The sequence below is a fragment of the Falco rusticolus genome, chromosome 4 (genome assembly GCF_015220075.1).
Source record: "Falco rusticolus isolate bFalRus1 chromosome 4, bFalRus1.pri, whole genome shotgun sequence".
In the NCBI taxonomy this organism is placed as follows: domain Eukaryota; kingdom Metazoa; phylum Chordata; class Aves; order Falconiformes; family Falconidae; genus Falco; species Falco rusticolus.
Genome location: NC_051190.1, coordinates 84,572,496 through 84,585,262, shown reverse-complemented (window position 1 = coordinate 84,585,262; position 12,767 = coordinate 84,572,496). Strand labels below are relative to the sequence as shown.

General features: G+C 41.4%; 1 protein-coding gene across 2 annotated transcripts in view; it reads right to left on the bottom strand.

Moving 5' to 3' along the window:
• Positions 1-12,767, bottom strand: part of HECW1 (HECT, C2 and WW domain containing E3 ubiquitin protein ligase 1) — a 262,858-nt gene that overhangs the window by 83,271 nt on the left and 166,820 nt on the right. The window lies entirely within an intron of this gene.

Below are 12,767 nucleotides of genomic sequence, written 5' to 3'. Positions count from 1 at the left end.
GATGTTTTAGGCTGTAGGACTGAGGAAGTCCATGTGTACAGCTTCCAAGCATGGGGACGTTAGGGAACCTGGAGGGTTGGGATCTCCCCATAGGGAAAGTAAAGCTCGATTTCGGAATAATAGTGAAAAGCAAATCTGTTAGATAACTTGGCCTTGCTTGCTCCTAGACAGCCTTAATTCAGTACAGAATTGGAGTGGTGATGCAGGTCACAATCAGATCTGCTGTTACCAGAACATCAGCAGTCAAAAACCCCACACCTCTGCTGTGGTGCACCGCAGTAGGAAAACGGTAAGCCTTCTGTTCACCTAACTGAAAGGTCAGTATTGACCTGGAAGACAACTTCTGTAGTAAGTGAATACTGAGATGGATAAAAGGATTTTCTAGCTTTCCTGCTGCCAAAAATAACCTCCACAACAGAACCATGCTCTGGGTTATCAAGGCTATCGAGGCCTGGAGTTAAGACCTAATTTTCTTGCTCTATTGAACCATGTATCTAATTTTCAGAAATGCTTAGTTCAAACAGCTTCAAGTGAAACCAATGAGTGGGATATTAGGTTAATCAGGCCCTGCAAAAATGAAAATAATCAGAGAAATACAATTCAAATAACAACTAAAGTGTTATTTTCTTCTCATTTCCTGCCGCATTTTTGCAACAAGTGACCAAAGAAGATTAATCCAACAAAGAGGAGAACATTAATTCCCCACATATATTGAAAGATGCCTTGTAAAACCAAGTTGTTTACCATTTCAGTTTCACCTGCTAAAAACCTGGGGTAAGTGCACTTCATGACACTTAAAAGGAAAGCAGAAGAAGGGAATTAACTTTTAATTGAATGAGGTTATTGTAACACACAGCAATTTGCCATTTAATGAATACTCTGTTATTATGCTGTTAACACCTATATCGTGAAAATGTCTCTGTGGGTTACAGCATGCATACACACGTGTTCCACTTAGGAATATGAGTGGAAAATAAAATGTAGGTTAATGATCTGTACCTTCCTATGTTATAAATATTTTGTCATGGGGTACAAACTCTGAGGCAAATCAGAATCTGCATGGACATATGTTTCCATAATATCAGGCAGCACCAAGCCTGACAGTTCCTTCCTTGCAAAAGAAACACATTGGCATTTTCCAGAGTAATTATCAGCACCTGAGCAGACAGTATGGAGCAAGGTGGGCTGGAATTTACCAAAGGAAACATTCTTTTTTCCTTGAACAGCTGTGCCTCTCAGACATACAAAAGCCAGGACATTCTGGTCAATTTGTTAAATCAAATCGTGTTCTGATTTCATCACCTGCCAACCATGTTGCATCTGGGGATACATGAGACTGTTCTGAGACCAGCTGCTGGTCCATGATCACAGTTCCCAAACGCTTCTTCTAGGAGAAAGTTCTGATGCATAAAACCAGGAGCACCTTAGAAATACAGTTAAGCCTTTAAGAACAGAAGCATCCAGTGGAGAAGCTCTAAGGTTTTGCCTTTTGGAAAAAACTGCAGTATGATACCAAATGTGAACTCAGTGAAATGGGTTTGGAGACAGCTTGTAAAGTAGTGATAATTCAGTTTTCCGTTACCCAAGCACTTGTTCCTGCTGTCACTCTCATCTAGTTTAATACTTAATAGACAAGACTTTTCTAAGGCAGTCCCTGACTGTGGATGCCTCAGGCTCAGGCCATCCACACTGGAAAGCCCAAAGGAATCCTCGTTTGCAGAACGCACGGGCCTCTGGCCCTTTGAAAAATGGATCCCAGCAAACACCTAGGTTTAAGAACTCAGAAACTTAAAAACACATTTTTAAAAATCACCAATCACTTTTGAAAACATGTAGGTTCTTGTGATAGTTAAAAATGGGACTGTCTTCTTTGGATGTGGATGCAAATCACCTTCACATCCTACCTTCTCTCTCTTCCTTCACCTTCCTTTCTGACAAGTGCCAGCCCCGGTAGTTTAGCCACAAAACATCAGCCACATTTACACTGTTCAAAGCCTTGCCCTTTACTATTCCTACCTGTATGGAAGAGAAAGGACCCTGCATTTCATGGTCTTCTCCAATATAACTAACACAACACAGTAGTAACATATTACTGCTACAATAAGTTACATCCTTGCCTTACCTCATATTTGCTAATTGTCACACAGCAACAGCCACTTTGTGAAAATGACAACACCAACTTCATAGTTGTGTTGTTTGTGGTTCTTTTTTTGTTTGTTTGTTTTTTTTTTTTTTTAAAAGACACCAATTATAAATTCTGCAGTACCCTTGGGTTCACACTCAGTGATGTTGTGGTTAATAATTCATCCCAAGGAGGGGTGAGAAAAGGCGGCTACAAGATCATAACAAAGTTAAAAATCGACTCTTCAGGACCAGGGAAATTGAATGTGGCTTTTTACCTGTGCCCACAAACTACACCACTGATAACCAAAAGTGCTCCATTTTAAGAATGTCTGCTGCCATTTTTTCATGTTATTACAATTTTTATGAAAGCCTTATATTATTTGGACTTTGTTCTTATTATCACAACTCTTAGTGTAACAGAACTAACTCAGAAATTAAGCTTTCACATTAAAAACAAGTATAACGTTCATGGTTGCAGAGAAAAATGAAAATACAAAATCTTGAGTACAATGAGCCTGAATATATTACTTTTAAAAGACTTCTGACTTTTCTGACAGTCACTCCTTGAAGGCAGCTTCTTTTATGTTTTGCAGCTGGCACTGGCTACTATGCATTTTGTTTCACAATCTAAGACAGCAGTCTTTAAGCTGTACATAGTCATTGGGACCACAGCTCATTTTGTGGGCTTGTTCATTAGCTAGGTGTTGGTGGGGCTTTTTCCCCACAAAAATTTAAGCTCCCGGAATCACAACCAGCAGTGCAAACACTGCAAGACTGGTCAAGAACTTCATGGAACCTGCTGGAAACTAAAGACACTAAGGTTTACACTGAGACTAGCTGTAGAAGGGTGTACTGAGGTTTACATAAATGGGCTTTTTTCACAGCTGAAGAACAAAGTAAAAATATAATTTCTGGTAGTTTTAAAATTCTGATGTTCTGATTCAAAAATTTTAGCCTTTACAGGTGGCCAGAGGTCCACCAAACATGACAATGGTTGCATGGGTGTTTGTGACTGTCTGAGGCTTTCTTTGCACTTGAATACAAAAACTCCAGTGTCACGGATTTCAACATAGGTGTAAACTCACCTAGCACAACACTATAGTTTCAAGGCTAAAGCCCCACCCAAGGAGAAGACTTTATTTAGTGACTGATTATGCAGGTATTTGGGTAACAGCAGAAAACACAACACCTGAGAAGAACAACTGACAAAAAATTTAAGTGATGGTGTGCTGGTTTTGGCTGGGATAGAGTTAATTTTCTTCGCAGTAGCTAGTGTGGGCCTGTGTTTTGGATTTGGGCTGGAAACACTGTCGGTAACACAGGGAAGTTTTCCTTACTGCTGAGCAGCGCTTACACAGAGCCAAGGGCTGTTCTGTTTCCAACAGTACCCCACCAGCGAGAGGCTGGGGGGCACAAGAAGCTGGGAGGGGACACAGCCAGGACAGCTGACGCCAACTCACCAAAGAGATATTCTGAGCCATATGATGTCTGCTTAGCATATAAAGCTGGGGCAAGAAGGATGTTTGGAGACATTCAGAGTGATGGTGTTTTGTCTTCCCAAGTAACTGTTCTGTGCGATGCAGCCCGGCTTTCCTGGGGATGGCGGAGCCACTGCCTGCCCATGGAAGCGGTGAATGAATGCCTGGTTTGGCTTCGCTTGCGTGTGCAGCTTCTGCTTTACCCATCAAACTGCCTTTATCTCAGCCCATGAGTTTTCTCACTTTTACTTTCCCCATTCTCTCCCCCACCCCACTGGGGTGGTGGGGTGTGAGTAAGTGGCTGTGTGGTGCTTAGTTGCCAGCTGAGGTTAAACCACAACAGATAGCTAGAACTTGATGTTTTTACTCGACCCCTAACCAAAATTCAAGTAAAATGCATTATATAAAATGTGAGGGAAAACTCTTGCAAGATACCACTGGACCTAAAATTTGTCTATGATCTACAGCAGTCAGTGGGTGAATGGATAACAAACAAGAAGTTACTGTTCTCCGATTAGCTCAAATCGGTAATTAACTACAAGGTTGCATTAGTCACAGTGCATTACCCTGCATATCACATCAACTATTGCTTGGTACCAAATGACTCCCAGAACTTGAGATGATACAGGACACAGCACACTCCACAGAGGAAATGGCAGACTGCCTCAACAAAACTGCCAAGGAATTACCATTAGGAACAACTTGTTTCTCACAGGGTGCCTGGCCCTAGAAACAGTCTCGGACCCCATCTTGTCCATGTAGTCTGTCAGCTGGACCCTTGTCTGAGCCTTACCAGCTAGGAATGAGAGGGTTCCTCTTTATAGGTTAGATGTAGATGAGTGGAGATCACGGACACCCTCACAGTGAGGAGCACCATCGGAAGGATGAGGTGGTCAACCAGCAGCCCCTGTGTCTGGTCTGGAAGAATCCCAGGCTGGAAAACCTCCAAAGATAGGGGCTTTGGAAGAACATGCAGGGAAGCTCTGAGTGCTGAGCTCCAGAGAGGAAGACCTTTTTATTTTCCTCTAGAAATGTATTAGGATTGTTACAAGAAATGGTTATCTGTCAGGTAGATGCCTAAAAGGAACCTGCACACAGAAAGGCTGAACAAAAGAAATGATTCCTGGTATACTGTGGAAAAATAGCATGTCATGAGCAGCAGTATGGAGACCTTATGGAGACCGATGTTTCCTGATCCCTGGAATACATTGGCCATGTCTGCATTAGGCAGACGTGTGGTACAATGTGAGCCGTCCTGGAGAGCAAAGCAGCTGGTGTTGTGCACCTGGTTACCACAACCAGACATGTTGCAAGGGTTTTACCACGAAGTTGACTCCGGGCTGGTGCCCTGGATTGAACTCCCATTATTGTCTGAAATGTGTTAGCTACACTCCTGAAGCACATCTCTTGGCTTACTTTCCGCCAACAGTAATTCAGTTCACAGACTTTAAGACGGCTGAGCAGTGCCTTTAGTGGGGAGATCATGCTTTGAAACTGCTCTCATGAACAAAACACAAATACTATTGTACATGGTCCCATTGAATCATTAAGAACCCTGACTTACAGAACATTAGTAATCGTGTTATTCTCCTAGGGCCTTCTTCAATTAAACTTCAAACTGAAAGAAGGTAGATCTAGATTAGATATAAGGAAGAAACTCTTTAGTCAGGGTGGCAAGACACTGGCACAGGTTGCCCCAGAGAAGCTGTGGATACCCCATCCCTGGACGTGTTCAAGGCCAGGCTGGATGGGCTTGGAGCAACCTGGGCTAGTAGAAGGTGTCCCTGCCCATGCAGGGGGTTGGAAATAGTTGATCTTCGAGGTCCCTTCTAACCCAAACCATCTGGGGATTCTATGACTAATTCCTTTTTAGGGTGCTCTTGCATTCCTCTGGAATTGTGATGGCTAGGACACTTGCTCTAGAAAGAAAGCCATTGCATCTCTCTATTCCCCCCACTTCTTTAGCCATTTCTCAGTATCTGTCCCAACTTATTAGAGCGGCAGGAGATCCAATGATTGCTTTGTTCCTACACATTCAATGAAAAGTGGCAGCAGGATAGGAGGGAGAGACCCTATTAATCCCTCACTAAAAGAAAAGCTGCAGCATTATAGCACATCTTACCAGACACTGGAGAAACTATACCAGGCACAGCCTTAAAATGCCCCAGCCAAAGGAAAAACTTTAGTTGATATTTTCTCAAGCACCAAAAATCAACACACCATAATTCATGATTTCCATAGAAATACAGAGATGGGAGGGAGCGGGGAGAGCGTAAGTGACATGACAGAGAGAACCACATCAATGTATTAAGTCTTCCTGGGCTAAGCAGTGGCTCTGATCAGCAGTAAGTCATTAGGATTCTCCTCTCATTTACACAGATTTTACACAGCCACCTGCTGCAGATTCACTCTCACAGCGACACAAATCAGAATCAAAGCTACCTAGAATCAGCTTACGCATTCATACTCCTACAGCATCTCAGTGACCTAAATGTAACTCTGATTTTACATTACTGCTGCCACCTTCAAAAGCAAGACCTGAAAACACTGTAGTAAACACCAACTGGCGAGTTTCAGACAGTAATCTACTTTTCAGTGCCTATTTGTTTCCAGACCCAACAATGGTCTTACAGACACGGATGACTAATTTTCTTCATGTAAACAGACCCTGTGGGGGTTTAAGGCGTGACTTACATGGTCAGGAATGAAGGCACAAGCTACCGCTGACCTGGCCGAATACATCTGTATCCATTTATAAGATAACAGAATCCATCTCCAGAGCTTGAGAATCATTTTCATAGAAAGCCAGCTAATGATGATGATTAATCCCTGTGTTTTATTTTTACCAATATTATTTGCATCCCTGAATATAAATAGTTCACAGTGAATAGCTCTCAATAACGCTATCAAGGAAGTTGTTGAAGTGAACAGGGTATGTCCATTAGCATCAATTAGACAAGCTAAGTGTGAGTCAAGTTGTTTGAAAACAGTCAATGTAACAACCGGTGAAAGGTAGATAAATCAATACATTGGTGACAGGAAGAATTAGGCTCTTGATTTGGAGTTGAATAAGCAATAGAATTAAAAATAAAATTTATTTGTGATATCCATCATGTCACAGGGATGATACAAGCAGAAGTAAATCTTAAAAGCCTGTAAATTACATTTGATGGACAATTTAGTCTTTCAGCTGAATATTTCATTGGTGGGTTTTTTGTTTCAAATACTCCAGTGAAACTTAACAGTCTTAATGCACTTGCCACTCTCCATTCTGTATTATTCTGCTCCCCATTCAAAAACCTCCTCCACACATCACTGGTGTCCCAGACAACACTACTGATACAAACAACTGGATAAACCTGTGAGGAATTTCAGTTTCCTAAACTTACTACAGTACTTACTCCTCAATGACAATACACAGTATTGCAGAGACAGTAGTGCCAAACACAGAGCTCCACTGCTGCCAAAGGCTGGGACATGCCTACACATACTCCAAGAGAGTCCTGGAATTCAGCAGTGACTGCAGGGTGCCAGATCCAACTGCAGTGCCTTATTCCAGCATGGCACAACGTGTGGTTTTTTGTCCCTACAGTAAAAGGCGTGCACATAAATATCTGTTGCTGTTCTGAAGTCTGATTTAATCCCTTCTACTGAACTCTTCAAAGCCAGACAGGGCCTTCAGCAGATTGGCTTCCTAGATTTCCCCCTCAGATTCACTCTCTCCCTGTATTGGAAAAAAGGAATAAAAGAATTCCTTCCCATCTATTTCATGTATTCCAAAACATTCAGAGACACTAGTTAATAGACTCATCATGAATTCTCTCTGATGGCTTAGATAGTTCTGCAAGATGTCTTTTTATTCATGGCAAATTTCAGCCCTAAAAAAATCAGAAATTTAAAAGAACTTCTGGATGAATCATGTGCAAACACTGCTTAAAGAGTCAGGATTTTTCTTCATCTTTCACACATTGTCTTATGAATTTATTAGCGCAGCACAGACTGAAAATATTCAAGTACTCTCATGAGTACTAATTTACAAAATTAAGACGACAGTCTTGTAGATACAGAAGTTGCAATTAAAATGCATTTCTAGAAGAATAACATATGGAAAAAAAAATCTAGACATTTTTTTCATCCCATAACCCATTCTTGAAGAAACTCAAGTTGTCTTGATCTTTCACACTTCAGTCATCACCAGATATTAAAAAACCCTGCAGCTGTAAAATCACAGCTTTTCTATGCAGTCAAACTATGTTTTACACTTTATCTGGCCATGTGTACAGAAATAGTATACAGTGCATCTACCACCCACAAGGCTTTACTCAGTCCCAATGACACCTTTGGCAAAACACACTGAATTCAGGATCTGGATTTCACTGTACTTACATTGAATTTACACTTAGGTGTAAATGCCTCCAAGTTTCTGCAGCAGATTCATTTGTATTTGCCAGTAGGAGGGGGAGAAAGGTAATCTAAGTTAAACAATAAATAAGTAGTTCAATCATTGTGATGTTCCTGTTGCTTTTTTTTATTTTGGACTTCTGGTGAAACCACACAGTGATTCTGTGAGGCCATGGTAGGACTGTCAGCATTTAGCACTCTGAATATTAGGACAAAATTTAAAAATACAACTTGCTTTAAATTCATACTGCTGATTTGAATATATTAAAGCATCTTTAATGGTTTAACTTTGTTCTGCAAAGATTCATCTTTGATCAAGCATCCCCCGCTTGCATCACTCTATGTTTGTGCTACATTAGGTAGCACCCATCATATGAGCCAACATAAAGCCTCAAGAGAAGCACAGAGCTAAGATAACCCATATTGCATGATCTGGCTACCTCGATAAGGCATCTTTCAGTCCCAATACTGTTGGGCGGTCCATCATGTACCAGCCCAGCACTCGTGACCACAGAATCAGTGCCCAAGTTATCAATCTGCATCATAAGAAAAGCAGTCGTATATAACCCCAGCACTCAGTCAGGTGCATTCATGTCATCTTGGCATTCTTGCAGGAAGCATCCGAGCTCAGTATTCCTATTGCTGACGACGGCCCGCAGCACACAAGCCCTTTCTCTCTAGCCCACCCCCCTTTGGCCTTCCAGCCCCTGATTTTCTGCTGGTAATCTGAAGAGACAGGTTCCGTGAGAACTTATTCAAGTGCAGTATTTTTGAAAGGTTGCGGGTTATCTGAGGCGCAGAGAGTACAAGTTACACATGTGCAAATACTGTCATTCTGTTTAGCAGATCTGACACATTAACTACTATTTGTTAAGTGCTCTTGGAACAAGGTACTGAACACCTCTGCTTATACACATCAATTAATTCACCAGTGAAATGCAGCTATCTTCAGAGTGATAAAGCAGCCACCCAAAACACTATTTGGTACCTCAGCTGTAATTTAGTAGTATTTAAAAAGGCTGAGACAAAGAAACAAACAGCAAAGCTGCAGGGAGTTGAGAGCGTTTTTATCCTGGTACTGGGCTCCCACTTTAAGGCAATCTACTCTTCCACAGCTAGAATTAGCGGAGTTGAAATTCAATGAGTCATTTAACTGATGACACTTCCTGCTACTTTAAATATGTTGGATGGCTGCAACAGCCAATTTTTATAGTCATCTTACTGGCCATTCCTTGAGGGTCTCTACCCACTCACTAGTAAATGAACAAAACCTGAAGCAGCAGTTAGCTCAAACTGCCACGGTTAAGAAATAGCATAAATATGTCTAAGGGGAAGTCCAGAGGCCTGAAGTACTTTATCTGCAAAACCACAGAGAGAATTTCCTAACCAGCTGGAGGTAAGTGAACTACTTTTTAAATCACTCTGCTTTGTTGCTTATGATCCTCAATGATCTCTACTGCTTGCCTGAACTACCTATCACTTTACTGTTTGCTGACACATTAAATGTTCTTAAAGGAGCTTTTCCCAAAGAACATGGCAGCAGACACATTGTCACGATATGAAACAATATGGGAATGGTATCATTATTTTTCTAATATCAATATTAAAAGAGACATGATCAACATTCACCCTTCTCAGTTCTACTAGATGTACAGAAGATACGGAAAGCAGGCACTTGCTTCTGAGATTTCCTTTGCATTTCACCTCAAATCAGCACAATCGACAACTCGTCCAACTACGCTCTTACAACACGTAGACTGCCAGCACAATGTCTGCTTAACCTAGGGGTTTACAGTCAAGCTGTCCAGCAGCATATGGTTTCCAGGATCTCACTTCATTTAACGGTACAGATGTCGCTGAAGAGCACATGAAAACCTACAGAAATATCACAGAATGCCACCTCGCCACCAGAAGATACCACCTGAGCTTTAACCTGTCTCAGTGAAAAATTCTTTGTGTGAGGACTCTTTCACCTCATGCAGAGCCCTGCAGCAAGTGACAAAATGTCACTCTTCAATTAGTAGGAAATTTCTATTTCCTCTTGTCCTCTTGTACAGTGTATTGCAAAACAGAGCAATGGAAGAATACCTTTAAGTCAGGATAACTTGTGCTGAACAATATTTGAATGGCATGTGAAATGAAGGTGATCATCAATATTACATGACACACATGAAAAATTGTCAGAGGTATCATCATGCTCCCAGACTGTTCCTATAATGCTGGTGGTTACCACGCAAATAGAAAAATCTGGTAAGTATATGAGGGGGAATAGCAGAATGAATGAATATAATAACTTAATTAAATGACTCATCTCTTAGTCTGTAGGACTTTATTTTGGTGTTGAGGCCCTACAAAACTTAAGTCTACTCTTTCACTTCTGAATTTGCTCAAGGGTAATCAAGAACATATATAAAAATCTCAGTCCACAGCTATTTCCATAGTTTGGTTTCCCTATTCTAGATTTTTACAACTTTAGCAGCCAAAACAAATTAGGTATGTCATTCAACTGAAAAAGAAGAATTAAAAAACCCCAGTGAGCATCTAGCTTCTATTTCCATGTAGTGACAGAGAACCTTAGGAAAGAACCATCCTTCTGAAATTCCATACTGCCTAACATATTGTTTTGGGAAAACAACTAGTGATCAATCCATTTAACGAAACAGCTGATTTTATCAATATTTTTCACTTCATGTATTCACATCCATCAGTGAAAAGTGCGGACAGAAGAACGGCTACCATCACGAATCACTGCAGAATTCAGCAACAGTTTGCATTCTTCCTTCTCCCTCTGTTTCATAAAAGGACAAAGTTGAAGAAAACCAGGCCCAGGGTCTCCTGTGCAATACCAGCCAATGTGGGTTTTCAGTAATAAAACAGACTTCAGACTAGCTGATGTGCATAGATGGCAACACAAATGCATGCAGTTACACATCTCCGTATCAGTGGAAGAGAACGCAGGAGAACATGTGGAATGATAGTTCAGCTGTTTCAGACTCCTTAGCCACTAACAAAAGAAAGGGAGAAGCAGCATGCTTGCATGCAATCAAGCAGACCAGGGGGCTGAACGGAGAAGCTGGAAGCCAGCTGTGCTCTTTCGCTTTCTGATGTCCATAATTAGGCCATTCCATTGTTTCTCCTTTTCTCACTGCCAAATTCCAATGGAAAAAGAAATGTCAGCCCACAAACTCAGCCATCCTGCATGGCCCGAGGAGAAGGTACCCTTGACATTTTGTCAGGGCCACATTCTTACTCTTTCATTATTTTATCCTCCAGCAGTGCAAAAGAACCTTGAAGTGAAAACAAATTATGTTGGCTGAGGTTTGTCTTTATTGAGAGGAGACTTCTGACCAGTATTGAGTACTTCTAAAAAGCCTATTTTCAGCCTCTATCAGCACAGCTGCTACATCCCTCTTTGGATACGGACAGCCTGCGTGCCACCTCAGCAGTTAACTCTAGCTGATACAGAATGCTGGGATTCATAGCCTGTGTCCTCCTTTGCGTGTCAGCTCCTGGCACCCACACTTGCTGCCAGCTCCCACAATCACATGTACTGAGCGTGACACACATAGAGCACGTTTCCCCTTCATGCCTGCCCGCCTCTAGGCCTGCGTCTTGTGCACTTTACTGAAAGATCTCTGCCAGCTCCCTGATCCTCTGTGTCAGCTCCAGCTTCTCAGCTTGACCTGGGACCCCTCAGCCAGATACATCTTGTGCTTGGAGCCGCAGAAGTTACGGCTTGGTGGATGCCTCATGACAGGGCCTTCCACTTAATTAAGTCCTGTTAGAAGGGGTATTACTCAGACTAATTTCAAGGGTGCCCCCCCTTCCCCTGCCATATAACCTCCCCAAACATAGGCTCACCTGTCGCATAACCTGATGCCGTACCTAGTGTCATGAACATCCTCCTGCAGGTAGGAGTATTCAGTGACATTTCTGCTGGCCTTTTCCCCCTCCACTCGCAGTTCCATGTCTATACAGTTTGACCCAATTATGCCTAAACTTCTTTACAATTTGCATTTCAATTTTAGTCTATTTATTTACTTTTACTCTTTCCTGCAGTGGAGATATTGGTCTGACAGAGAATGCCAGTAAATCACACCCATTATGTCAGGCTCCTTTAATTCCAAAGAGATTCCTCATTCTTTGCTGCCTGTTGCCATTTCTCATGTAATTTAAAAACAGCAGGCAGCAATTGAACTCTCAGATCTCATTAATACCTACTATGCCCTTCCAACAAGAAGCAGCAGAGTAGAGAGTATTTCTTCAAGGTGATGGGCAAACGTGCCAAAGTTGCCTTTAATTTATGTTGCCACTGATGCTTTTCAAGCACATAGATTCTTTTTATTTGCATGCTATACTTGTTCTGCTTATATAATGTCTCCTCTCTGTGCAGGAACACTACGACAACCTAGCAGCAGCCTTTCATGCTATGCAAGTTTATTTTTCAGTTTTGTTTCATGCCTGCCTTCAATAATAAACAACTTCATAAATTACACCCACAAAGTACAACACATACTGAAAGTTTTAACGTTAATCATTCGTCTTTGTAGCTCATTAATCCTTTTGCAATAAGAAAAGAAGTAATGAACTGCATCAAGCACAGTTAGGTCAACAACTATTTAGCCAAGAAAGGAATTTTTTTGTTTGTTTGGGTTTTTTTTGTTTGTTTGTTTGTGTTTTTTTTTAAAAAAAAAAGAGAAAAAGAGAGGGCTACTGCTAGAGTCATTTCCATGTTTCAAGAAAAGTCTCAGCTCAGCACTCAAA